We start from the raw sequence: 27,973 nt of genomic DNA on the forward strand, positions 1-27,973 counted from the left end.
CTACAGTGAGAGCCTCATTTTAATTGAAAAAGGCACTGGAAATGGAGCGGTCAGAATGTGTCAGGCCCAGGTGCAAGGCCACCTGGGTGCCAGTGTCCCTGCTTGCTCAGTCTTATGCTCCAGGGTATATCTGGAGGACTGGCTGCCTTGAGCAGACAGTGGTCATTGGTCGTGTTTGATACCCTCATTTATGCTGAGTCATCTGTGGCTGCTGCTGTCAACACAAGTGTCTTCACAGGAACCAGACTAGGGAGCAGCTACATGAAAGGATCTGAGAATCAGAAGAGCTCCTCTAAAAACAAGTTACCCCTTCCTTTCCAGACCTGCCCTGATGGCTGCTGCTTGAAATCCTGCTATAACTCCTAAGTTTCTTAGTGAGGCCCTATGCCTTGTTAAAGTACCAATATCTAATGGGAGGATGAGGATGCCCTGAGAGCTTAACCACTGAGTATGCTTGGTCCTGGTGGTATAGAACTTTAGAAGTGGATGCAATCCTGGGTTTCAGACTTCCAATTGTCAAAAGTGAAGTTGAATTTCAAAGAGGTTGTTGTTTTTCCTAAAGTCATAAAGCCAGGCTGCTGAAAGAATGGGGGGAAAAGTTGTTCCTGCCAAAATAGGGCAGGCCTGGATGGGGAGCAGGTTGGGGGGTCCAGGAAGGTCTAGGAGCATGGGGGCTCATGGGGAAGAAGAGTGAGGGGGAAGAAATAGTTAGGGTGGGATGGAGAGGGGATCTCTCCTGATTCTCCTCTCTATTAGTGACACCATCAACTTGGCCCCAAACTGGAAACATCAGGGTCAATTTGGACTTGTTGTTCAATGTTCTCATGAGTTACCATGTCTTACCAGCAGTCTCTTCATTTTCATTACATCCCCAACTGCTGGAGTCCAGGCCCTCTGTGCTGCTAGAGCCTCCTAATTCATCTTTACTCTCTCAATGAAATCAACCTTTTAGGCAGTCACCAGAGCTCTCCATGAGCAAACCATGCTCCCACTTGGGGGGGTCTTTAGTAGCTGCCTGGAGCCAACAGGCATCAATCCCATCTTCTCAGTTATAGCACTCAAGTCCCATTCCCTGAACTCAATCTGCATTTTCACTTTGGTGTCCTTACATACTCTTCCATGCAAACTGTCTTAACCATACCACATGACTTAGTGCTCCCCGAACATACCCTAATACTTCCGCACTGTGTTTTTGCTTAAACTAAACCCTGTGACTGTCTTCTCATAGCCCAAATGCTCCCCATCATTTAAGGTCATGCTCAAACTCTCCTCTGCAAAGCCTTCCCCAATCTACCTGGGGAAGAGTTGATATCTCCCTCTCCAATAATCTGGTAGCATTTTTTGTTTGTGAATCTGTCGTGGAGCTAGCTTAACTCTAGCTATCGTGAGGACCTCTTAGGAGCACACCCACACACACATCCTTCTATCCTTGGTCCTGAAAAATAGCTGAAGGTAGGAGAGGTTGTTTATCCTGCTCCCAGGAGTTTGACAACTCCTGCCCAACACCTACCAAAATCATTATGGAGAGTTTTCCTTTTTTATTGGTGATGAAAGTGCTGAGATTTGAATCTGGTCTCAGAAAAAATTGAAACGTGATATATATTTCACAATTGATATTGCTGACTTTATGACTGTAGGATAGTTCTATCCATGCAACAGTAACAAATTACTCTTGCTGCACCTCAAAAGTCCAGAGGAGGAAATCTTGCCCTCCGTGCCCCTGCCTATCCTGTGTTACACTCATGATCCCGACATCTCCCCTAGTCTGGCCTTAGATCTATCATCTTGGATGTGCTTACTCTCTCCTGTCTCTTGGAGCTCACAGTCTTGCTCATTAGAATGGACACTGTATTAGCATTTTCCTGAGTTGTCAGTAGGTGATCCGTGACATGTAATAGCTACTTAGGAAATGTGAAGTTGAACTTGTAGGAAGGCAGGTAGGTGGATACCAAAGACAACCTTTATTTCCTTTCCACTTCTTGGTAAAGTATGACTATTTACCTCAGTGAACTGGGAAATGCCTGCATCATGTCTGAATTCCAACCTACACATTCAGTCTTAGAGAATTCTTTCTCTGAATGCAGAGCCCATCACTGGTTACAATGCCTGCTTCCTTGGTGTCCCAGGCTCAACAGAGAGTATGGCTTTTTCTATAGACAGCTCATCTATTCCTTCATTCAACAGATAATGATTGACATTACTATGTGTCAGAAACTGGGCCGAGTACTGGGGATACTAATAATGAAAAAGGCACGCATCCCTCTTATTTAATGTTAAATACTGATTACTAAGGAAGCCTGTTGCTGGGAAGTTGAACCCAGTGTAAAGATTCAGAAAAGCCTCTCTGAAGAAGTGACATATAAGTGGAGATGTGAAGAGTGTGTAGCAGACAGCCAGCAGAAGACGGAGGATAGTGTATTCTGTGCAAAGGGAACAGGATTGTGGAAACCTCAGAGATAAGAGAGTGTGGTGACTTAAATCACTGGGATATCATTGCTTCTAGGAAGTCTCCCCGATCCTCCCAATCTTGAAACGGAGGCCCCTGCTATACGTTCCCAAGCATCATCCCTTCCATCAGCACAGACCTTATCACTTTGTATATAATTATCTATTTACTTGTTGGTCTTTCCCACTAAGTCATAAAATCCACGAGAGCAAGTATTATGTCTGTCTTGACCATTACTGCAACTCTTGCAGTTGGCACAGTGCTGGGTATGTAACATCCTGAAGGAAGTGTCCTGCACACAGCCTTACCCCTCAGCATTGCTGTGTCTGCCTGCCAACCATCCACACCTGAAGTGTGGGCAGAGCAGGCCCTGCTGACAAAGAGTCACAGATGCCAGAGAATTAACACCCCCAGCATCAGCCCCAGCCAAGGACTGCGAAGGTTGATGGGTAAATGCTACAGGTGGGATAGCTCTGAGGTGTATGTCCTACAGCAGGATTAAGCTCCAGTGGCCCCCAGCACTAAATCACTTGAGAATGCATTCCTTACTGGCTGCCTTTCCTTCCCTTCTCCTGTCCCCACTCCCTTACCCATGTGTCCTGGGATCACCTCCCAAATAAACCATGCACAATCAGATCCTTGCCTCCAGGTCAGCTTCCAGAGGAACCCAAACTAAGATGGTACTCACCAAGTAGGTGACTCCTGACTCAGCTGCTTGTTCGCTTTGTTAGGCAAGTTATTACCTCTCTACACTTTTACCCTTGCCCCCCTTTCCCTGTAAAATGCCCTCCCTACCTCACCAGGTTGTGGCTCGGCTCCACCAACACAAGGTGCATGAAAAGCCTGCTTAAACCATATTGTGCCTTGTTACATGCCTTTCTAACTGAGCTGGGACACAGCAGAGTAAGAGTTAAACGTCTGGAAAAGAGTCTCTGATTGCCTATCTTGACCCCAAGAACCCCAAATCTGCAGTTATTCCTGAAGCACGTTCATACCCAGAGGGAAAACACAGCGCTTTTAATGAGAGGTAGTTTCCTGCAGGTCACACATAGCTCTGGGACCTGTTCCTGCCTCCTGGCTTAAATAGCAACTCTGTTTAATCCCTAGAAAATGGCTACTAACCATTCCAGCATTCTCACATCGGGAGCCAGAATTTGGTTTATACGTGTCTCACGTTCATGCAAAATTATGTTGGATGTTTTTAGTTAATGTGATAATGTTGGTGAAGACATCAGTGATCAAGAGAACAATGCTAATAGCAAGTGTCATTTATGGAACCCTGCTATGAGCTACCCATCTAAAGCCTTCAAAGTAGTCCTATAATGTCGTTATTGTACCCATTGTACAAATCAGAATGCTGAGGCTTAGAGAAACTAAACTTCTGCTCAAGGTTAGACAGCAGCAACTTAGAGAGTTAAATTCGGGTACTAAATCCCATACTCTGCGTAATCCTTATTAGATGCTCCATCATAAGAGGAGAAAATGAAAGAGTTCACTGGAGGCAGAGCTACCGTACCTTTTCTCAGTCTTACCTCAGAGTCACACTATCTGTCATAGCCCACATGCCAGCAAAGGCTGAGTGGGGAGCCGAGACTTCTACCCTCAAGAGTCTCTAATGAAGTATCTCAACATTTCCATGCAGACGAGGTCAGAGAAGGCCGAGTAGGAACCCAGGACTTTAATCCAGTCAGATATATAGTAATGAGTTCCCTAGCACTGCCAATGAGGACCATGAGACACCTCTCCTCTTTCCCGTTAGGGGTGTGTCATAGGATGCTCAGTGAAGAGTCAGAACTTTTACCTCCACCCAACAGAAACATGGCCAGCCCCTCCCTACACCCCCAATTGACTGATCTGAGGTGGCACACACTATTGGAGGAGCATACGTGAAGAGAAACATCAGAATATTATAAAATGTAAATCCTGTCCAATCCATTTCTCTTATTCTCTAATGCTTTTTTGTTTTGTGGGGATGGGGAGATGAAGTGATGTTGATGGTGTGGCAGAGGGGCATTTTAAAAATTCACAGTAAAAATTCTTTAGCAATAATGAATATGCAAAAGTCAACAATAAAATTTCATAAAAGAATAATAACAAGAAGGGACTTTTCCTGCCTAATCACAATGCAAAATGAACCTACATTAAATAAGTCCATATGACACTGGTACCAGAATAGACAAGTAGCTCGATGGGACAGAAATATTTCCATGTACATTGTAACCTGGTATATGAACAAAGTAATATTTCAAATTGATAGGAGAGGAATAATTTATTCAGTAAATTGTGCTGAGGCAATTGACTAATCAGCTGGGCAAAAATAAAATTCATTGTTGGATTCTTACCTTATACCATATACAAATTTAACTCAAAATGGGTCAAAGATCTAAATGTAGAATCTAAAACTGTGAAAATGTAAAACTCTTATAAGGTAAACCTAGGGGAAAATCTTCATCACGTTGGATCTGGCAGTGATTTCTTGGACATAAGCCCAAAAGCATAGGCAACAAAAAAATAGATAAATTAAACTACTTCAAAATTAAAAACATCTGCTTATCAAGGGGCACAATCAACAGAGTGAAAAGACATCTTATGGAATGGGAGAAAATATTTTCAAATCATATATTTGATAAGGGATTAATCCAGAATATATAGAGAACTCCTAGAACTCAACAACACAAAAATAACCCAATGAAAAACAGGCAAAGGACTTGAATAGACATTTCTCCGAAGAAGATATACAAATGGCCTACAAGCATATGAAAAGATGCTCAACGTCATTAATCATTAGGACAGTGCAAATTAAAGCTCCCATGAGATGTCATCTCAGACCCATTAGAATGGCTGCTCTCAAAATACAGATAACAAATTGCCAAAAATAAAAAATTGTGATGTTTCACCATACACATAAATTTAAAAAAACAAAACAAAAAACTCCAAAGTAAGACCTAAATGTAAAAATCTATCGGCTTTTTCTTTTATTTTTTTTAATTTTCATTTTATATTGGAGCATAGTTATTTTATATTGGAGCACAGTTTTTTTGTTTTTTAAAAATTTTTGTTGGAGTATAGTTGATTTGCAACGTTGTGTTAGTTTCGGGAGTACAGCAAAGTGAATCAGTTATACATATATATATATCTCTACTCTTTTTTTATATTCCTTTCCCATATAGGCCATTACAGAGTACTGAGTAGAGTTCTCTGTGCTGTACAGTAGGTCCTTATTAGTTATCTGTTTTATATATTATAGTGTGTATATGTCAATCCCAATCTCCCAGTTTATCCCTGTCCCCATACCCCCTGGTAACCATAAACTTGTTTTCTACATCTATAACTCTGTTTCTGTTTTATAGATGAGTTCATTTGTACCCTTTTTTTAGATTCCATATATAATTGATATCATATGATACTGTCTTTCTGTGTCTGACTTATTTCACTCAGTATGATAATCTCTAGGTCCATCCATATTGCTTCAAATGGCATTATTTTATTCTTTATGGCTGACTAATATTCCATTGTATATATGTACCACATCTTCTTTATCCATTCCTCTGTTGATGGACATTTAGGTTGCTTCCATGTCCTGGCTTTTGTAAATAGTGCTGCAATGAACATTTATGTGCATGTATCTTTTTGAATTATGGTTTTCTCTGGATATGTGCCCAGGAGTGGGATTGTTGGATCATACGGTAGCTTTATTTTTAGTTTTTTAAGGAACCTCCATACTGTTCTCCATAGTGGCTGTACCAATTTACATTCCCACCAACAGTGTAGGAGGGTTCCCTTTTCTCCACACCCTCTCCAGCATTTATTGTTTGTAGATTTTTTGATGATGGCCCTTCTGACTAGCATGAGGTGATACCTCATTGTAGTTTTGATTTCCATTTCTCTAATAATTAGTGATGTTGAACATCTTTTCATATGCTTTTTTTCTGTCTGTATGTCTTCTTTGGAGAAATGTCTATTTAGATCTTCCACCCATTTTTTTAAATTGGGTTTTGTTTTTGTTTTTGATTTTTTGATATTGAGCTGCATGAGTGATTTGTTTCTTTTGGAGATTAATCCCTGTTGGTCACTTCATTTGCAAATATTTTCTCCCATTCTGAGGGTCGTCTTTTTATTTTGTTTATGGTTTCCTTTGCTGTGCAAAAGCATTTAAGTAGGTCCCATTTGTTTATTTTTGTTTTTATTTTTAATTACTCTTAGGAGGTGGGTAGAAAAAGATATTGCTGTGATTTATGTCAAAGAGTGTTCTGCCTATGTTTTCCTCTAAGAGTTTTGTAGTATCCAGCCTTACATTTAGGTCTTTAAGCCATTTTTAGTTTTTTTTTGTGTATGGTGTTAGGGAATGTTCTAATTTCATTCTCTTACATGTAGCTGTCCAGTTTTCCCAGCACCATTTATTGAAGAGATTGTTTTTTCTCCATGTATATTCTTGCCTCCTTTGTCTATCCTGTTCCATTGATCTATATTTTGTTTTTTGGGCCAGTACCATACTGTTTTGATGACTGTAGCTTTGTACTATAGTGTGAAGTCTGGGAGCCTGATTTTTCCAACTCGGTTTTTCTTTCTCAAGATTCCTTTGGCTATTTGGGGGTCTTTTGTTTCTCCATACAAATTTTAAGATTTTTTTTGTTCTAGTTCTGTGAAAAATGCCATTGGTAATTTGGTAGGGATTGCATTGAATCTGTAAATTGCTTCGAGTAGTATAGTCATTTTGACAACATTAATTCTTACAATCCAAAAACATGGTATATTTTTCCATCTGTTTGTGTCATCTTTATAGGTGTTTTCTTTTTAAAAGATGCATAATTTCTTTCTATATGGAGTATTTTATACCTTGAGGATCTGCAATATTTATCTACTGCTGCATAGTGAACTACCCAATAATTAAAGCAGCTTAAAAACAACAAACTTTTATTATTTCTGTTTCTGTGGGTCAGGAATCTGGTTATGTTTGATCTTGGTGCCTCTGGTTCAAGGTCTCTCATGATGTTGCAGTCAAACTGTCAGCCAGAGTTACATTATTTCAAGGCTCACCTGGGACTGGAGGATCCATTTCCAAGTTTCTTCATAAGTTGTTGGCCAGCCTCAGAAGATCTCTTTCTAAGCTAACTCACGTGGGCCTCTCTGAAGTGCTCTGCTCAATGTGGGTAACTGGCTTCCCCCAGAGGAACCATCCAAAGGAGAGAGAATGCCCAAGATGGAAGCCAGTCTTTTTTAACCAATCTCTGAAATGTCATCCCATCACATCTACTGTGTTCTTTTTGTTAAAAGTAAGTCACTGCATCCACCCCACATTCAAGGAGAGGGGAATATACAAGGATAGGAATACCAGGAGATGGATATTTGGGGATCCTCTTAGAGGCTCTCTACCAGAGGATCCTTGTAAGACTCTGAGAAAAAACTATAATCTCATATCTTAGAAGATTTGAAAATCACTGTATAAGACTTTGGATCATACCTCTATTATAGCATTCAGGTGGTCAAAATTTATTAAGCATCTGCTTTGTGCTGAGTATTATGTGAAACCTGACAATACAGAGATGAGTGTGCCTCATTCATAGCTCTTCCAGGGAGGTAAAGAATCCACATGACAGCTGCCCACACTACATAGAGCTGAGCAAGGAGGGCAGCGAGTCCAGTGAAAGACCACACACCTCGAGGCTGGACTGCCCCATCCAAATCCACTTGTGCCATTTGTGTGACCTTCAACTAGTAACCCATTCTCTCTGGGCTTCCGTTTTCTAATGTGTGAAAATAAGGAAATAATAGACCTGGCCTCATGGCAGGTTGTGAGAATTAGAGAAGTTAATATATGTAAAAGGGCTTAAAACAGTATAAAGAATGTAGTTAAATACTACATTAGTGTGTTTCATTAATAGTGTGAACTAAACATATTGCCAAACCGAGCACTTTACTTTCTGTCTACTTTGACTTTTTTGTTCTTTTTTCTTTCATTATTGCTTTTATTCACCTTTAAGCTCTTATGATACTTTCCTGCCCAAATTCCAAATAGATTTCTAAGAGTTTACTGTTTTTAACTTCATTTGGTCTCTTCTGCAAGCAAGAAAAAAAATCCATGTGAAAAATATCAGTCACTCAAAAGCTTAAAATCATCATTTTGCTCTTCTTCCTCCCGATTATTTATGCAGACTGAACTGCGGATGAGGCTAGAATGGATCTCTAGGGAACAAGGATCCTTTGCCGTATAGTCTGCAAAGCTGGTCTACTCAGATCTTCTTACCATTGTACTCTTTAAGCAGTCACAATCCCTCCCAGAACTGTCCTCTCCAAGGACATGGGCACTTGTATCTGGTTTTTGTGTAGAACCTTGCCAAAGATGTTTTTAAATAGATTATACCACTTATCACTGTTGTCAGTATGTCCAGGTACCACCTTGAAGATTTCTAGCATCAAACACTATCCCCCCTCATATAATCAAGTGACATTTCTCTCCACACTGGGGTTGACTTTTATATAGGGAATTACCAGCAACAGAATCCTTCTCATAATCCCGATTCTGTAGCTCTAACTGGAAATTTAAAATAATGTTATTAACCTTGTGTGACTGTGATCATCTCTGCCCTTACCTGCCACGTAAGCTACAGACTGGGGCCATGGTGCTGTTATAGGTTCAAGGTAAGGGTTGCCCAATGTGCCAAGAGAAAAGAAAATTGTGTCCAGAAATAGTGAGGTCAGTCTATATGTTCAATAATGTAAAACATGAAGGTCTTGTTTGTTTCTTTGTATGTTTGTTTGTTTTCTGTACCTGCCTCTGTAGAAAGAATGTGGGGATTTGAATTTGTGCAAGGCTGAGGCGCCTATGCTTTTTTTCCTGCAACATTATCTATTGCACTTTAGTGGATAATAGTCTTTAATAAATTGTTGTTGGGGCAACTGGGTAGCCATATGTAAATGAAATAAAATGAGATCCTACTCACTTTTGTACCTACTCATCAAAATAAACTCCAGGTAGATCAAAGAGTGATCCTCAAAAAACATTTTAAAAACCATAATGGAACAGATAACATGTTTCTGCATGTGATAGAAAACCTATATATCATAAAGGAAAAAACTGATCCATTTTATTATATTAAAAATTTTAGGGGGCTTCGTAGGTAGCACAGTGGTTAAGAATCCGCCTACCAATGCAGGGGACATGGGTTTGATCCCTGCTCCAGGAAGATCCCACATGCCATGGAGCAACTAAGCCCGTGTGCCAAAACAAAACAAAACAAAACAATTTTAAGTCTCTATTGCAATAAACACAGCAAAAGCATACAAGAAATAATGGAGGTAGGTGAATATGTTTAATTTGCATTATAGAAAAAAAGAGCTTATTTCTCATATAACATGATGTCAAAAAGAAAACAGAAAAACGGGCACGATAACAAAGTTCCAGAAAATACAGATAGGTTCTTAAAGATGAAAAGATTCTCACTCTTGGAAGGTATATGCTGACTACAACTTCACTAGGGTTTCCCTCTTGAGTTTGTACTTAATGACTCATACCCAAAGAATAGAGTATGGAAAATGGAAGAAAAAATAAAAGTGATGTTACAGTGGAGAAATCTGGCAGACACTACCAAAACCAGATGAATAAAGTTATCATCCCTAGTCTAACCATGAGAGAGAAGTATCAGACAAACCTAAATTAAGGGATATTCTACAAAATACCAACCAGTTCCTCACAACTGCCAAAGTCATGAAGAACAAGGGAAGACTGAGAAACCATCAGAAGAGAGAGACATGATGACTAATGCAATGTGTTCTGGATGAAATTATGCAACAGAAAAGGGACATCAGTAGAAAAATGGTGAAATCCAAATAAAACCTGGAGTCTTAGTAATAGCAGTATACCAATGTTGTTTCTTAGTTTTGCTGAGTATATCATATGTTGTAAAAGGTTGCCATGAGGGGAAACTGGGTGAGGGGTACCCGGGCACTCTCTGTACTATCTTTGCAACTCTTCTATAAAATCTAAAATTATTCCAAAAGAAAAAGTTTATTAAAAATACATTTTTATCTGTCAATTTGGCAAAGATAAAAAGGTTGATATACTGGAAATTGTGTAGGAAAACAATATTTCATACATTCCTAGAGGAAATATAAATTGGAGCAACATTTATGAAGGTCCATTTGGCAGTATCTGTCAAAACGACTGAACTTATCCTTCGACTCAGCAGTTTTATTTCTAGGGATATGCTTGATAGGTTTACTTGTATGTGTGCAAAATACACAAGATTATTCATCACGGTGTTTATTTTAGCAAAAGATTAGAAATAACTTTGCACATTAGTAGAGGACTTCTTAATGAATTATGGTAATCCTTTCAATTGAAAATTTTCAATTGGAAAAAAAAACTTTCAACATATATTGTTAAGTTAAAAAAGAAATTCAAGATGCCCTAGTGTGGACAATATGTTACCAAGAGAGGCAGACATATGTAATGTTGTCTTGTATGTACATTAAAATACATCTGGAAGGGTAGACCAGCAACTAGAAAATACCATCTGCCTCCAGGAAAGAAGAGTGGAGTTGGCAGAAGTGAGAAATCTTTCCATGGGCACTTTAGAGTATGTTTTGAATTTTGAAAAATGTGGGTATATTATCTACCACACCCCCAATCTAAGATGCCATGAATTACAAGATGCAGCATTCTTTCATGTACAACTCAGAATGAAAAGCTGCCATTTACCTATAAAACCACACTGATTATAACATAAATCCTAATTTTAAGAAGTGCATCTTTAGAAGCAATAAATATACAGTTTTTAAATGTACATGTTAGAAACAGTAAAATGGGCCTTCAAAATAAAACATTTAAAAATGTTTTCAAGAAATAACCATTTATTTTTATATGTGTAGAAAATGTCTGTAGGAGTGTGTGCCAAAGAGTTCCAGCAATTATTTCTAGGTAGTCGAATAGGGGAAATTTTTACTTTTTCTCTGTATCTTCTGTATTTTCTAAATCTCGTACAAGGATAAAGCATTGCTTTTATGGTCAGAAAAGAATGTTAGTAAATGCAGTGCGACCAGAAGTTTTAAGGGAGCAACTTCAGTCACCTTGGTTGTGATTAGAAAGTTTTTAAGAAGTTGACCTTGACAGTGATAAGCCTTAAGTTCCCCACCTCCATGCCCTGCCTAACAGTCTCCTTTGTAAATTCCTTCTCCTGTGACTTCAATGTCCATTTCTCCAGGTTCTGTCCTTCCCCTCTTCTCTTCTTAATCTGAATGTCTTGACACAGAAGCAGCCCAATATCATAGTTCAGATTGTAGGCTCTGGTGCCAGATGGACCTTTTTCGAATCTAGGCTCTGCCTCTTATTGGACAGCCTCTCCAGGCCTTAGTATTTTTCATCCACAAAATGGGGATAATACATAAGAGACTGGTTGTAATGATTAGGAGTGGGTATATGTAAAGCGGGTGCTGCAGAGCAAATGGCCTATCAACTCTACTTACTCTGACTTGTCCCTGGATGATCTCAGTTACACACAAGGTGTTGGTTATAATCTATTTGCTGATGACTCTCAAATTTATTTTCCAGCCCAGATCTGTGTCCTGAGCTTCTGGCCTCAGGCTTCCTGGATACCAGCACTTGGCTATCTCGCACATGTAACCTATCTAAAACTGAACTCATCACCCCTCAAGCCAATGACCTGTTCTTCCTTCATTTTTCTCCTACTTCCACCCATCTCCTGGTTTGCTTTTGTCAGAAACCTCAGGGTCCTTCTTGACTTCATTTTCCTTAACGCCACCCCCTCTCACCACGACACGCACACACGCACGTGCACACACACACACACAAAATCAATCAATCATTTTATTGGGCAGGTACAACCTCTTAAACTCTTGATTCCACCTGTTGTTATCCATCTCCATTGCCATGACCACCATGCAGGCGTCCTTCATCTCTCTCCTAGATTGTGGCAGCATCTCTGGTCTTGCCCCTGTCCTATCTCTTTCCTCTACAGTAGGCAGGATGCTCTTTTTAATGAGAAATCTCATCAAGGTGCCCTCATGTTTACCAGCTGGCAATGAGTTCCCACTAACCGTAGAACAAGCTCTTTTTGTATGGTTTATATGTGCTGATTCTGCGTTCCTTCTTTCCCCCAATCTTATTTCATGTCACTTTCTTATCGTGAACACTTGATTCCAGCCATAATGAAATATTGTATATTTCTTTTTTTTACTATTCCTATTCCTTTTTTTATTCAATGATTTTACATCCTTTTATACACATTTATGAAATGCATTTTTTTTTACAATAAACTGCATATATTTAGAGTGTACAATATGGTATCCCATTCTCCCAATTCATTTCCTCCCAACCCTCCCTGCTTTTCCCACTTGGTGTCCATATGTTTGTTCTCTACATCTGTGTCTCTATTTCTGCCTTGCAAACCAGTTGATCTGTACCATTTTTCTATAGTCCACATATATGTGTAAATATATGATATTTGTTTTTCTCTTTCTGACTCACTTCACTCTGTATGACAGTCTCTAGGTCCATCCATGTCTGTACAAATGTCCCAGTTTCATTCCTTTTTACAGCTGAGTAATATTCCATTGTATATATGTACCACATCTTTATCCATTCCTCTGTTGATGGACATTTAGGTTGCTTCCATGTCCTGGCTATCATAAATAGTGTTGCAATGAACACTGGAGTGCATGTGTCTTTTTGAATTATGGTATTCTCTGGGTATATGCCCAGCAGTGGGATTGCTGGGTCATATAGTAACTCTATTTTTAGTTTTGCAAGGAACCTCCACACTGTTCTCCATAGTGGCTGTATCAATTTACATTCCCACCAGCGGTGCAAGAGCGTTCCCTTTTCTCCACACCCTCTCCAGCATTTACCGTTTGCAGATTTTCTGATGATGCCCATTCTAACCGGTGTGAGGTGATACCTCATTGTTGTTTTGATTTGCATTTCTCTAAGAATTAGTGATGTTGAGCATCTTTTCATGTGCCTCTTGGCCATCCGTATGTCTTCTTTGGAGAAATGCCTCTTTAGGTCTTCTGCCCATTTTTTGATTGGGTTGTTTGTTTTCTTGATATTGAGCTGTATGAACTGTTTATATATTTTGGAGATTAGTCTGTTGATTCGTTTGCAAATATTTTCTCCCATTCTGAGGGTTGTTTTTTCATCTTATAGTTTCCTTTGCTGTGCAGTAGCTTTGAAGTTTCATTCGGTCCCACTTGTTTAATTTTGTTTTTATTTCCGTTACTCTAGGGGGTGGGTCAAAAAAGATCTTGCTGTGATTTATGTCGAAGAGTGTTCTTCCTATGTTTTCCTCTAGGAGTTTTATAGTGTCTGGCCTTACATGTAGGTCTTTAATCCATTTTGAGTTTATTTTTGTGTGTGGTGTTAAAGAGTGTTCTAATTTCATTCTTTGACATGTAGCTGTCCAGTTTTCCCAGCACCACTTATTGAAGAGGCTGCCTTTTCTCCATTGTATATCCTTGCCTCCTTTGTCATAGATTAGTTGACCATAGTTTATCTCTGGGCTTTCTACCCTGTTCCATTGATCTATATTTCTGTTTTTGTGCCAGTACCATACTGTCTTGATCCCTGTAGCCTTGTAGTATAGCCTGAAATCAGGAAGCCTTGATTCCACCAATGTATATTTCTAAAGTGTTCCGCTGTCTCGTTTCACTCAAGACCTTTGCACAAGTTGCTTCCTCCATCTGGATCCCACTCTCCACCCTTCACATAGGTAATACTTTCCTTCAGGTCTCAGATTAGATGACTTTGCCTCAGAAAGTCCCCCAAACCCAATTCTTGGCTGGTTCTGCCTTCAAAATGCCCCCACCACACCTTGTACTTCTCATAAAGGATTTTGAAATCTGCTAGTGTTTCCCCAACTCAGCTGTATACTTTTTTTTAAATTTTATTTTTAATACAATCTTCAAAAAGTTGCTTTCCATTTACAGTTATTACAAAATATTGGCTCTATTCCCCATGTTGTAGGATACATCCTAGAGCCTATCTTACATCCAATAGTTTGTACTCCCCCATCCCTAAATTCCACCCCCCCACTAGCAATAACTACTTTGTTCTCTGTAACTGAGTCTGTTAAAGCAATATTTTTAAAAATTTTTATTTTATATTGGAGTATAGTTGATTTACAATATTGTGTTAGTTTCAGGTGCACAGCAAAGTTATTCTGTTACACATGTACATATATCCATCCTTTTTCAGATTTTTTCCTTTATAGGTTATTACAGAATATTCAGTAGATTTCCCTGTGCTATCCCGTAGGTCCTTGTTGGTTATTTTACATATAGTAGTGTGGATATGTTCATCTCAAACTCCTCATTTATCCTCCCCTTTACCCTTTGGTAGCCATAAGTTTTTCTACATTTGTGAGTCTATTTCTGTTTTATAAATAAGTTCATTGGCATCGTTTTTTTTTTTTTTTTCAGATTTCACATATAAGGGATAAATATATTTTCTTTGAATTCTAAATTTTATAAAGATAAAATAGTATCAGCATTTGATACCCTTGAATTAAAGTGAAGGTATGACCTGAACCAAAGGGAAAGAGATGACACTGGCTCCAGTGGCCTCTATGCAGGTCATTCCCCTGGTGCCATTCAGCTCTCTGACCTGGTCCAGGCAGCCTATGGAAGCAGAGATATAAGTGATATCATATATTTGTCTTTCTCTGACTTACTTTATTTAATATGGTAATACTAAGGTCCATCCATATTGCTGCAAATGGCATTATTCCACTCTTTTTTTATGGCTGAGTAATATTCCATTGTTTATACAAGGGTGAGTCTAAAATTATCTGCACTCCAGTTATATTAAAACTTCTGTTGGCCACACTGTCTTATCAGTGCTTTCTGTTCAAGGCTACTGTCTCCACAGTCACTGCTGTGCAGCTGTGAACATGTGACATCAGTTCATTGGTAACTGTGGTATGAGCAAATATGGATGCCCCACTTGTGATTTGCATGAAAGAGCAGCGTGCAGTGATTCATTTTTTGTGGTCTGAGGGTGTGCACATCTGCACAATTCTGCCCACACTGTTGACACTCTGAAAAACCTTCATTTTGAATTGTTAAAGCATCTCCCCTATAGTCCTGATCTTGCTCGATCAGACTTTCACCTGTTTGGTCTCCTGAAAGCAGCCCTATGGGAAGGAAGATTCACTTCTGATGAAGAAGTGAAGACAGCAGTGCTTTCGTGGTTCACAGCTCAGCCTAAAACACTTTTAAATGAGGGAATACGAAAACTTGTTGACAGATGGACAAAGTGTATTGAAAAGCAGGGAGATTATGTCGAAAAATGATGTATTTGTCTTTTCTAAAAGTTAATTAAAATCAATTCTACAGCCAGAGTGCAGATAGTTTTTAACTCAGCCTCATATATACCACCTCTTCTTTATCCGATCATCTACTGATGGACATTTAGGTTGCTCCCACCTCTTGGCTATTGTAAACAGCACTGCAGTGAACATCGGAGTGCATGAATCTTTTCAAATTATGGTTTTCTCTGGATATATACCCAGGAGTAGGATTGCAGGACAATATGGTAGCTCTATTTTTATTTTTCTAAGGAAGCTCCATATTGTTCTCCATAATGGCTGTACCTATTTATACCCTCTCCAGCATTTATTGTTTGTAGACTTTTTGATGATGGCCATTCTGACTGGTGTGAGGTGATACCTCTTTGTAGTTTTGATTTTCATTTCTCTAATAATTAGCGATATTGAGCATCTTTTTGTGTGCTTTTTGGCTATCTGTATGTCTTCTTTGGAGAAATGTCTATTTAGATCTTCTGCCAATTTTTTAAAAATAAATTTATTTTATTTGTTTATTGGCTGTGTTGGGTCTTCATTGCTGCACACGGGCTTTCTCTAGTTGCGATGAGTGGAGGCTACTCTTCATTGCTGCGTGGGCTTCTCATTGTGGTGGCTTCTCTTGTTGCAGAGCACGGGCTGTAGGCATGTAGGCTTCAGTAGTTGTGGCACATGGGCTCAACAGTTGTGGCTCATGGGCTCTAGAGCACAGGCTCAATAGTTGTGGCTCAGGCTTAGTTGCTCCGTAGCATGTGGGAATCTTCCCGGAGCAGGCTCAAACCCATGTCCCCTGCATTGGCAGGTGGATTCTTAACCACTGAGCCACCAGGGAAGTCCCTTCTGCCCATTTTTTTGATTGGGTTGTTTGGGTTTTTTTGATATTGAACTGCATGAGTAGTCTATTTCTTTTGGAGATTAATCCCTTGCCAGTAGCTTCATTTGCAAATATGGTCTCCCGTTCTGTAGGTTGTCTTTTCATTCTGTTTATGGTTTCCTTTGCTGTGCAAAAGCTTTTAAGTTTAATTAGGTCCCATTTGTTTATTTTTGTTTTTATTTTTATTACCATATGAGGTAGATCCAAAAAGATATTGCTGCAATTTATGTCAGAGTGTTCTGCCTGTATTTTCCTCTAAGAGTTTTATAGCCATAGTATCTGGTCTTACATTTAGGTATTTAATCCATTTTGAGTTTATTTTTGTGTCTGGTGTTAGAGAATGTTCTAATTTGGCAGCTTGACATTGGTCATCATGGGCATATTTACACATGAAAATGGCAAGTGCTACAAACCAGGCTTGAATTAATAGTTTTACTGATTGTCTAGACTCACCGCTGTGTCTGACTCCCTTTGATGTTCCCAGCACCGAATGTTACTGAAGCAAACTTGGTTCTTCTTGCCCTCTCTCAGTAAAGCCAACCTACTGACATCAGGTTGTGGTGAAGGAAAGTGCAGTGTTTATTGAGGACATCAAGCAAGGAGTACAGGCAGCCAGTGCTTAAAAGGCCCAAACTTCCTAAAAGCTTGCAGGGAAAGGTTTTCAAAGATAAGGTGAGGGAGAGGGATTGTGGGGTGTGTGATTAGCTCATGGACATTATTCTGATTGGTTGGTGGTGAGGTAATCGGGAATCAACATCATCAACCTTCTGGTTCCAACTGCTCTGGGGTCTACGTGCTGTGGGCAGCATACAGTTAACTTCTTCCACATGGTAGGGGTTTCACTATCTGCAAAACATCTCAAAGGACATGACTCAAAATTATATAGTCCTTGAGGAGGAACTAAAGGTCCTTGACTTAATGATTAAACTATTATTATTTTATCCTGTTTGACTGCTTTCCTTTGCTTCTTCATTTTTTCACTTCTCTAATTAAACTTGTTTGTTGACTACAGTTTTTCTACAGACAAAAGACAGGCAGAAGACATGGAGGGGGGCTGTTTCTGTTCTGGGAAGGCCCCACAGGGTTCTGCTTGGTGACAAGGGCACTGAATTGACACAGAGGTGGTACGTAATAGACATTTATTGAAAATGTATGAATATATAAAAAGATGAATGAATGAACATCAGGAGGCCTAGAATTTCCTGGAACCTTCTGACTGCCTGTTGCTTTGGAGGAAAGGTTCAAGGTGCTTGGCTTGACACCCATGGACCAACTTGCCACTATCCTTGGGGTGTTGCCTGAGCCTCTTTGCCCAGGCCTGGTGAACCAGGATTGACAATTCAATAATCACTGGGGTGAGTTTCCCAAAGTGCCTGTGGGTAGCCCCTAAATACCTTTTCATTAGCATGTAATTGGCAGGGTTGTCCTAGATTCAGGCCTTGGTTGCCTTCCTTAGTGGTGAAGGCTGCTTACATAAGCTGAGTGGGCCTTCTGAGACATATCCAGGGCTTATAGGGGAAATTCGCTTTCTCTCCATCACTTGTTTGCTTGCCGCAGTGAAGATATTTTTGGATTTTGGCTGAGTCGGTCTCTCTTTTTGGCTTGTGTACCCCTAGGAAATTGCTTCTCCTACAGATGGCAGCTAATTGGAGAGGAACTGTAGGCCAGGTCTGCAAATAGGAAGGGGAGGGGAGCCACAGGGTGCCCTGGGGCCTGGTGTCTCTTCCTACCCCCTGCCCCCTGTCTATTAGGACGTGAGCACAGTTTCTGAGCGGAAACATTCCAGGAAGCGCTGTACTGAGGGAGGTGCCCTGAGGTTCTCTGCAACAGTGAATGTGCCAGGGTGGGACCCCAGAGAGGCTGCTGGTGCTGAGGAGTGTATCCCCAGTTCAAGGCAGGGCTCTGGCTTAGAACCTGGGTAACAATAGGGGAGTTACTTAACCTCCCTGTGCCTCAGTTTCCTCATTGGTAAGATGGGGATAATATCAATATAAGCCTATTTTACAGGCTTGTAAGAATTCGAACCCTGCCTGACACATAGGAAAATCTCAGTAAATCTCAGCTAGTCATTATCTTTGAAGTGAAGATGCAGGGGATATCTATGAATGAATAAAGACCTGGCTACAGGAGAAGCCAGCTTGAGATTTTGCTTGGGAGCAAGGCTTGTCTCCAATGCTTAGCCAAAACTCAGGTCTGGCTTTCCAGGACAGAATTAAAAGCCGTGTTTATCCATATGTCTAATAGAAGGCAGTGTGTTGTAGTGAAAAGAGCAGGACCTTTAGAATTAGACAAGATCTTGGTTTTAAATGTGAGCTGAATAACTTTGGGGAAATGACTTCATTTCTGTGAGACTCAGCTTTCAAATCCATAAAATGGGTAAAATGACAGTACAGTTTACAAAAGAGAGAGGATTAAATAACATATGGCATTATAATGCTGGACAAAGAGAGGCTATGATTATTGAACTGGGAAAATCACTTTTGGGCCCTAGAAATTTCTGTGTCCACGTGAGTGATGCCATTAACCCCCTCTCCCCTGGCAAGATGATTATTAAGATTAAATGAGATGATCTATGTACAGAGCTTAGCACTGTGCCTGGCAAATAAAGACACATCCATAAACAGTAATGTTGGGGCTATTAGCTTTATTATTGCTATTTTTTATTCTAGAGGCAACAAAATTTTTGAGCACCTACTATGTGCCAGGGCCTGTGTTTGGTGTGAGGCATACACAAAGGAATACAACCCACACAGCCTTGTACCCAGGGGACTTCCTTCCATTCCAAAGTTGTGGGGAGAGGGAGGGGTGGGAAACAGAATAAAATATTTTTAGAAAATGATATGATTTATGTAAAAGACAAAAGGGTATGAAGGGTTAGCGTGATGAGGGGGCAGTTACGTTAGTTCATGCTGTCGGAGGAGGCTGCGCTTTGGCTCAGGTCACATGACCAACACCAGCCTCAGCGAAAGAGCACAGTTCTCACGCCTTTGTGTCAGTTTGACAACTGCGTGAAGATGGAGGGGAGTCTACATAAGCAGGATCCCCCAGACTGCTCCATGGCCAGGGCTCTATATCAAGAAGCTGAAACCAGTGTGGACGAGGTGGAGAGAATAGCGTCTTCCTTGCGTGAGCAGGTGACCTGACATAACCTCCGTGATTTCCTTGTCTGCATGTGGCCTGTCTATCCACCAGGTGGCGGTGTTCAATAATGAACGACAGCATTAATTAAAGAGGGCCTCTGGCCAGCATTAATATTGCAGGCTGCCTAATGAACATTTGCTACGAGCACTAATTACTGTTATCCTTTCTGATGGCTGTGCAGGATTCCTGGTCTTGGTACGGTGACAATTTTCTTCTGGATCTCCTTTCCTTTAATGGCTGAAATAATTAGATAATGTTTTTAAGTGATGTAACGGAGCACACACGTGCCCAGGTACTCTACAGAGAGCTTTACAAAAATTATCATGTTGCATTGTTGCACCAGCTTTGCAGTGAGTCAAATTATTCCTGCTTTATGGATGAAGAATCTGAGGATCAGAGACTAGCAGCTTGCCTAGGGATGCACAGTTGGTATATGACAGTGGTGGGTTCAAATCTAGGTTTGCCTGATGTCAAAGTCTAGCTATTTACCCATCACACTGTCTTGCTCTGTATTTTAGAAGCATGATTATGATTCTTGATTTAAGATGGTGATTATCATTAATGATTTAAGATAAGTATCCTTGAAACAGAACCAATTGTCTCCCGTGCTAAGGTATCATATTTTCATCCATACCATACGAGCATTAAGTACTATCAGAGGGAGTATTTATGTAGCCCCCACCTAGGAATGGTGGGGAACTAAAGGGAAGGGAGCGGGATCAGAAACACTGCTGAAGACTTGGGGCAGTGACAGGCATATAGCCAGAGGACATGGATGTTTTGTTTTGTTTTTACTATGACTGGCAGTCCTCACAAAATATCTTAAAGGAATGAAGGGCAGACTATCATTATTTTCCTTGTAGAGGTGAAGAACGTAAGTCACAAAGAGGTAAAGCTGCTGCCCGAGGTCCCACGGAGCTTCACTAGAACCCCTCTGCAGTGTCTAGGGACTTTCTCATTGTCCTGGAAACTGGCTGATCAAAGAAAACCTCAAAGCTCTAGAAAAGTAAATGATTGCCTAATTCCAAAGAATACATTACTTTCTGTGATGTACTGGCAGATGGAGGCAAATTAATTTTTACATGTTTAAAATTTCTATAGCTGGGAAAGGATTATTATCGTTTTGTCTCTGGGTGACTGAATGAGTTTAAGGAGATATAAATGCACAGTTTATCATGATATTTTGGTTTGTGGCCCCACCAATTCCATATGGTGAGGTGATGATATTCTAGAACTGGAAGGGAAGTTGCAGACAACCTGGTACAAAACTTTTAGTTTACAGATAGGGAAACTGAGGCCCAGAAATGAGTGACTTGCTTGTGGTCACCCAACTAGTTGACAGCAGGGTCAGGCCTAGATTCCCAAAAGGCGCCCCTCCATTAACTCTCTTCAAAGGACAACTTCCAACTGAAATTCTAACCGGAGGCCTGTCCACAGTGGGCCTTTGTGGGCTGTAGCTACAAGATGAAGAAGCCCTAGGATCAAAGAAATCTGAGAAGCATCAAGTCAAACAAAATTAAACAAATTTTAAGAGGACTTATCAGAACTTTTCTGTACTAACATTTACCAGGAATCTCCAAGAGGGAATCACAATATTCAGTTTGCCAAAATTATTTGATCTCAAATATTTCCTTTTTTTACTACCACATCTATTAACAGCTCACACAATAGAACACAAACGGGAAAGAAGAACTTAATTTTTATGTCAGTTCCTCAAAGTCATGGAACCCCATGTTTAGGACTGTCTCCCAGAATGCATGTTTTGGGAGCACGCTTAGGAACTGTTTCACTGAGGTATGGTCAAAACAAAACCATCTTTGAGTCCCATGTCCAACTAGTTTAGAGACTGCATTCGGGTGGCTCGCCTGCCTCGAGGAGATCAGGTCTCATCAGAGGAGATGCAGCCTCGAGAAAGGGAAATTATCCTTTGTAGTGAAAGCTCCATCTTTATGGAAACTTCTGAATGAGATCTGAAAAGTCAAGCTGTTTTTCACTCTTCTGTTTTTGGAGGACAAGTCTGTATACAATATTTCGGAAGTCAGCAAAGATGATAAGATTTCATTACAAGGAGTTGGGGAGCTAGGGTCATCAGGGCTGGAACTTGGGGACTCACATAAATGGATCTGAACTCAGGCTGTGTGATGTGTTGGTGGTGCGACTTTGGGCAAATTCCCTCGTTGACCTTTAGCCTCCTTACGGTGGGGATAATTACATTATGGGAAAATTGGGATAATATTATCTGTGGGAAAAGATGGAGAAAAAAATGGAGGGTGCCAAATGTGTGCAGAACAGTCGCTTTTAAACTGCTTGGGGGGAAAGTGGGGCTGCAGTGAACACAATTTACTCCGTTGACTGCTCTGCATAGTTAAAGGATAAGAAAACCCAGGTGTGGGTTTCCTAACCCGGAAACAGAGGGGACAGAGAGCAGGTGGGAGCAGGGGAGAGAGGGACGCCTCACCCCCCACCACACGCATCCCCATTTCCTGCGGCCCTAAGAGGCGGGACTCCGAGAAACGCGTCTGGGAGGCATTTTCACATGAAATCCTCTGTGATGTCAGCCCAAGGTTTAACCCCACAAAACCTCAGTGAAGACAGCAACTCTCCTGCAGCAATTGCTTGCCTTGACTTTCCTTTGAAGGTAACTGACACTGGGTTGTAACTACCACAGAGAGTTTTAGAAACTCAAAGGAAACACTCCTCCGTAGTTCACTTTAGACAACATGTTCCGGAATAACTCCCCGATCCAATGTGTACACATTTAATGTTTTCTCCCTAAATTGCCTCTTCTGCTGGAAGGTGAGTTCAGCACAGTGAAGGGGACCAGCTGTGGCCTGCTGGTCAGAGGCCTGCGTCCTCCACTCAGCTCTGCCAGGGAAGTCTGAGTGCCTCAGGCCAGTGGCTCCGTCCCCTGGGCCTTGGTTCATTCCCTTGTAAAATCAGAGCAAGCAGGCGATTTGTGAGACACTGTAGCCTCACACGCACACACAAACGTGGATCTGGAGTCATGGAAACCTGAGTTCCCGTCCTAGCTCTGCCACTATTTAGTTGTGTGGCTTCCGGCAAGTTCCTTACTATCTGTGAAATGAGAGTCAAGTCAGGTTATGCTTAAACTTCTGAAATGGTATTTCTGATCAGGTCTCGAATTGGTACTGGCTTCTGAGATTTTTTAGCTTTAAGGTTTTCTTATCCTTAAAACGTATCTATTTTTAATACACCGTCCCCCTCCCTCCCTCTCTCCTCCTCCCTCCCTCCCTCCTCCTCCCTCCCTCTCTCTCTCTGTCTCTCTCTCTCTTTCTTCCTCCCTCTCTCTTTCTCCCTCTCTCTCTCTTTCTCCCTCTCTCCCTCCTAGATCCTTCTTTCCCTGCCTATAAAACAAAGGGAAGCACTGGAAGCAGAGTGAGGATTTTGGAGAAGGGTCGGCATAAGCAGGACCCTGGACTGACCCAAAATATAAAGCAAGCATAGTGTTCCTCACACCTCTAGTGCTTCTAAAATTCAGAAGACAGGAGTGTAAAGAAGGGCTGCCACCATGCCCAGATTCATGAGACCAGGTTTAAAAAGACCTAGAGTGGGGGCGGAGGGGGGTGGGGGTGAGGTGACTGACCCTTTCCTTTCCCCCTGAAGCTCATAGCTGGCTGTTTAAACACAGGAATCTCAGACTAGCTGAATAAGCTTCGCCAGACTTCTTTCTTTCTAAAACACCTTAAATGGTGACCTCATAAGTCAGTCAGTTCTCTAGGGACACACACAGGTGATGACCAGAAATTGCCAACGCTAAAGTGGGTCATGGACCAGATCATTTTTCTAACTGGGCCACCATAGGACATCCCTTTTGTGAATCATTTCTTTTACAAAGAGCTCCTCCCTTGGGGACTCATGTCTTTTTGCTGTGGATTGCTAAGGTTTCAACGTCTAGTGTGGATATTAGTCAAAGGGTAGGGTGAAAGATCTCTGTAGGTGACTGGACCCAATTTTGATTTTCTGTCCATAAAATGAGTTTTCAGTGAGTTAATATTCCTAATATAGAAAAAGCATCATCAAACAGAAATATGAGCGGGGATGTGAAAATGCAATTCATGAAAAGAATAAATGCCTAATAATCACGTGAAAAGGTATTCAAGCTTACCACTAATCAAAGAATTAAAATAAGATGATACTGACTTTCACCTTTCAGGTAGGCAAAGTTTAGAACCAATGATAATGCCTAAAGCTGGTAAAGATGGTGTAAAATTGACACTTTTGGTCAGTTTCTTTCTTTCTTTTTTTTCCAAATAGGAATGTTCTGAAGACAATACCATGCTTTATTTATTTATTTATTTATTAGCCATACCATGCAGCATGCAGGATGTTAGTTCCCAGACCAGGGATTGAACCAGTACCCCCTGCAGTGGAAGCGCAAAGTCTTAACCACTGGACCACAAGGGAGGACTGCACATTGATACCACCCTTTCTACAGGGCGCTTCGGCAATATGTAGTATATGTAGCAAGTTTAAAACATGCATACCATTTGATTCCACAATTACACTTCTTAAATTTTAAGTAAATAATCACAGAATCATAAGAATATTTAGTGATGTGGGTATTCATCACAGCCTTCCTTCCCCATAAACTTTTTTGTTATTATGAGTGATCCTAATGTCTGTGAAGAGGAGATTGATAAAATTATGGTGTATCCACATCATGGAACACTCTTCAGGCTGTAGAAATCACGAGGAAAAAACGTATTCACAGACTATTAAGTCTAAAAAAGTGAATTATCCAACTAATATTCCTTCAAAAGACAACAGTAACAACAAAACAACAATAACAACAATTTTATGTACATTAGCGGACAAAAGCTGGGGCAAGAGTTCATCATGAATGTTATGCCTGTTTGGCTGGTGGAAGGAAAAGTAATTTTTACTTAAAGTTACTTTTTGTGTATTGTGGTAATTTTCACAATGAGCATAAATTGCTTTTACAATCAGAAAATAGCAAATAGTGCAGAAAATAGCAGAAAAAAGCATGGAGGCTAGGGGAAGGTGTAGGGGGAACCACACAGAATGGAAAAGGGCCCGCAACTTCAACCTGCCAGAAATAAAACCTGTCACTGACCAGCTGAAGAAACTTACAGCTAAGCTTCCTCAAACGTGTGAAATCTGTGACCTGGGATTTAGGGCTGATGCCATGCTTGAAAAATGTTGAACTGAGCTCTGAGTCTGATTTGTTATACAACCTCATCCTTTTCCGCTGAGGTCTGGTGGCTTTTCATTCTAATTACTACTCCTCTCTCGTCTGCTCTGTTGAGACTCTGGGTGATTTCCATTCACTAGAGCGTGTGCTTGTCTCTTCTCCTAGTAGTTTCTATAGGTGTGGATGAGCTAGTAGATCTGATGGGTGAAACGCCTTTTGGAGCAGTGAAAGGGCCTGGGACTATCCCAGCTACTCTCAATAGGGCCAAGGGAAGCTAAGGAAGAACCTAGGAGGGGGATTTATAGACAGTCAGTCTAGCACTGAGCTGGAGGTAGGATGACCACGGCTCATAAATCTTAACACCACTGTCTGTAGCATTATCTACCAAACCATACCTATGGAGGGTTAGGGAAGAGGGGTCACAACTTTTACAATCCACTGAAATTGATCACGACATTTCCCTGCTTAAGACCTTTCGATAGCCCCTCCATGGCTTTTGGAGTCAGGTTGAAAATCCCTAGCTTGAGAACCTTGATCGGGCTCCTGCTGACCTCCTGAGCTCTGTCTCTCACTGTTGCCTCCCCTCTGATTCTAGTCTTCCTTGTTCTTCCCGTATGTTAGCTGGTTCGCATTTCTGTGTGTCCCCAGCCAAACCTAAAAGCCTTTCACAGGCCCATCATCAGCATCACACAGCTCACAGTGTCTTTGTCCATGTTTCTGTTGCTCCCATTCCATTCTCCCCAACTCCCTCCTCTGCCTGGCTCACTTCCGCAGATTCTCCAGTTTTTAATACCCACCTTCAAGGATCTTTCCATTGTCTTCTCTGCCCCGTCCCTGGCTGACTTAGCCCCAGCCCTACACGCCCTGGCCTCAGCAGCACCACACAGACATCTATTCATCCACACGTGCGTTCATTCTCACTCTCTACCAGGCACTGGGGGAGGTGTTGGGCGGAGATAAGACAGAATGATTCAGAGACCCTGTCCTCACGGAGTTCCCCCTTCGTAGCACTTGACACCATGCTCTATAATTGCTGGTTTCCTTTTAAGTCTCCTCCACCAAACTGGAAGCCTCTTGAAGTCAGGGATGATGTCTCAATCCACTTTGATTCTCCAGAAGCTTCAGGCACTCAGTAACCGCATGTCAATCACTGAACAATGGAGTGAAGAAATTAATGCCAATAAGATATTGACATGTTGGGTGCACAGGTTTTGACCCTTTACTGCAAAATTCTATTTAGTTTCCAATGATTATGTTTGAAGGCAAAGATCTGAAACTTAGAATTTCTAGATTGTTAAGGCATTTCCCCCCTGAACTGTAACACAAACCTAGATAACTCAGTATATTTTTCTAGATGTTTGATAAAACACCCTGAAAATGTTGGATGTATTTGGATTAATACATTTGTATAAGAACAAAATACAAAATTGGGGGCAGTTTTAAACAAATATCTTCAGCTATTTTGAATGATTTGACCCCACCTTCAACCACTTATTAACTGGATGGTCTTGGGCATATGGTTTAGTTGCTTTCTACCTTGGTTTTCTGATCTCTGTAAAGGGGACAATAGAACCCACTACAGAAGGTCGTTGTGAAGTTAAAATAAGCCAGTACCTTGAAAGAACTAGCTCACAAAAGGTTAGGTACTCTGGTGGTAGTGATGATATATAGCTCCTTATTAGAAACAAAGGGACAGGGGAAGTATTCCATACTGATTAATACTGTGGCCTTTGGAGGCAGACAAATGCCGAGTTTGTATCCTAACTCAGCTTTTAATTAACTGTGTGATTCAGGATAAGTTACTTAACCTCTCTGAACCATAGTGTTCTCTTTTCTAAATGGGGTTTAATAATAGCTACCTCACAGAATTCTTGTGGGGATTAAATCATGAATATAAAGACTTAGGACAGTTGATAAGCACACTGCAAGTGATGAACAAATGTTATTTTAAATAGTCATGATAATGAAGTCGTAAGGATGGTTACAGAAGTAAGCTAACACTGCACCTGTAGGTTCCTTCTCTCTCCTTAGATGAAAAATAGGTCACACCTGGAAAGTACCCATGTGGCGAGATCAACTAGGTGATGTTCCCTTCCAAACCGAAATAAAAACATCTCTCTGGGATTAAAATCTTTGGAATGAACATGAAGGCTCAATTCAACGGAGTGGAAGGCTGGCAAAGACCCAGATAAGGGTGAGAGACAGTGAGAATGGAGGGTTCTCATGGGGAATGAAAGGTGTGCTCTCCACAGACAGTGTCTGGAGTTTGAAAGGGTGAGGCCCTCAGGATCTGTGGCTGGTGGCTGCTTCTTGGTGTCATACCTGAGGCGCTCTTAGTATTGCTTATTTGATTAATGTCTTGGCACCAACATTTGGAGAAAGAAAAACAGTACACAAGACGTTTGATGATCATCCCCCAGCTAGACTTCAACTTCTCAAATTATTTGATCCTTTTCCCCGGCAGTCAACACAGTGGGGTGTGACTGCAGTCTTCACCCAGGATTCCTTGGGTTCCTTATCAAGAGATGTGTACATCTATGAGACTGAAAACTAGTGAACAAGGAATACGGTCCTTGGATTTCACCTCCCCTGGCCCCATCGCTTAGCCACTAGTCTTTGCACAAATTAGAAACTGGCACTCTTTCTTCAGGATACTTTGGTACCATATGTCAGAAAATCATTGCAATAAGAACACAAAATTGTGATGACTATAATGTCACTGATGCCTCCAAGGTTGAGGGGCACTAAGTACAAGCTACATAATGTCACGTGCCAGCTGCCTCTCCCTTCTCCCATTGCCCCCAACTTTATCTTCAATAATCATATTTCAGAAGATGTGTATGTTTGCTTACATCCCATGAACCAGCATCTGCTGAGCCTTTACTGCTCTCTCAAGACTCGACTTAATCACACCCTTTGAGGAAGCCATCCCTGATATTCTTCCCTACTCTGCGCTAAGTACAATCCTTGCTCTGCCTGTCTTCACTGCTAGCGTGGTGCACGGGACACCCTCTTGTCAATGTATT

General features: G+C 41.0%; 1 protein-coding gene across 3 annotated transcripts in view; it reads left to right on the forward strand.

Moving 5' to 3' along the window:
• Positions 1-27,973, forward strand: part of PPP2R2B (protein phosphatase 2 regulatory subunit Bbeta) — a 470,158-nt gene that overhangs the window by 61,951 nt on the left and 380,234 nt on the right. Inside the window, exon 1 of one of the 3 annotated variants that reach the window (XM_057731870.1) lies at positions 17,746-17,757. The exons of the other annotated variants lie outside the window; for them this stretch is intronic. The gene's annotated coding sequence lies outside the window, so the exon portion shown is untranslated. Of the gene's footprint in view, positions 1-17,745; positions 17,758-27,973 lie in introns of those variants that run through there. 3 annotated transcript variants of the gene reach the window in all.

Source organism: Hippopotamus amphibius, chromosome 1, assembly GCF_030028045.1.
Source record: "Hippopotamus amphibius kiboko isolate mHipAmp2 chromosome 1, mHipAmp2.hap2, whole genome shotgun sequence".
NCBI lineage: Eukaryota > Metazoa > Chordata > Mammalia > Artiodactyla > Hippopotamidae > Hippopotamus > Hippopotamus amphibius.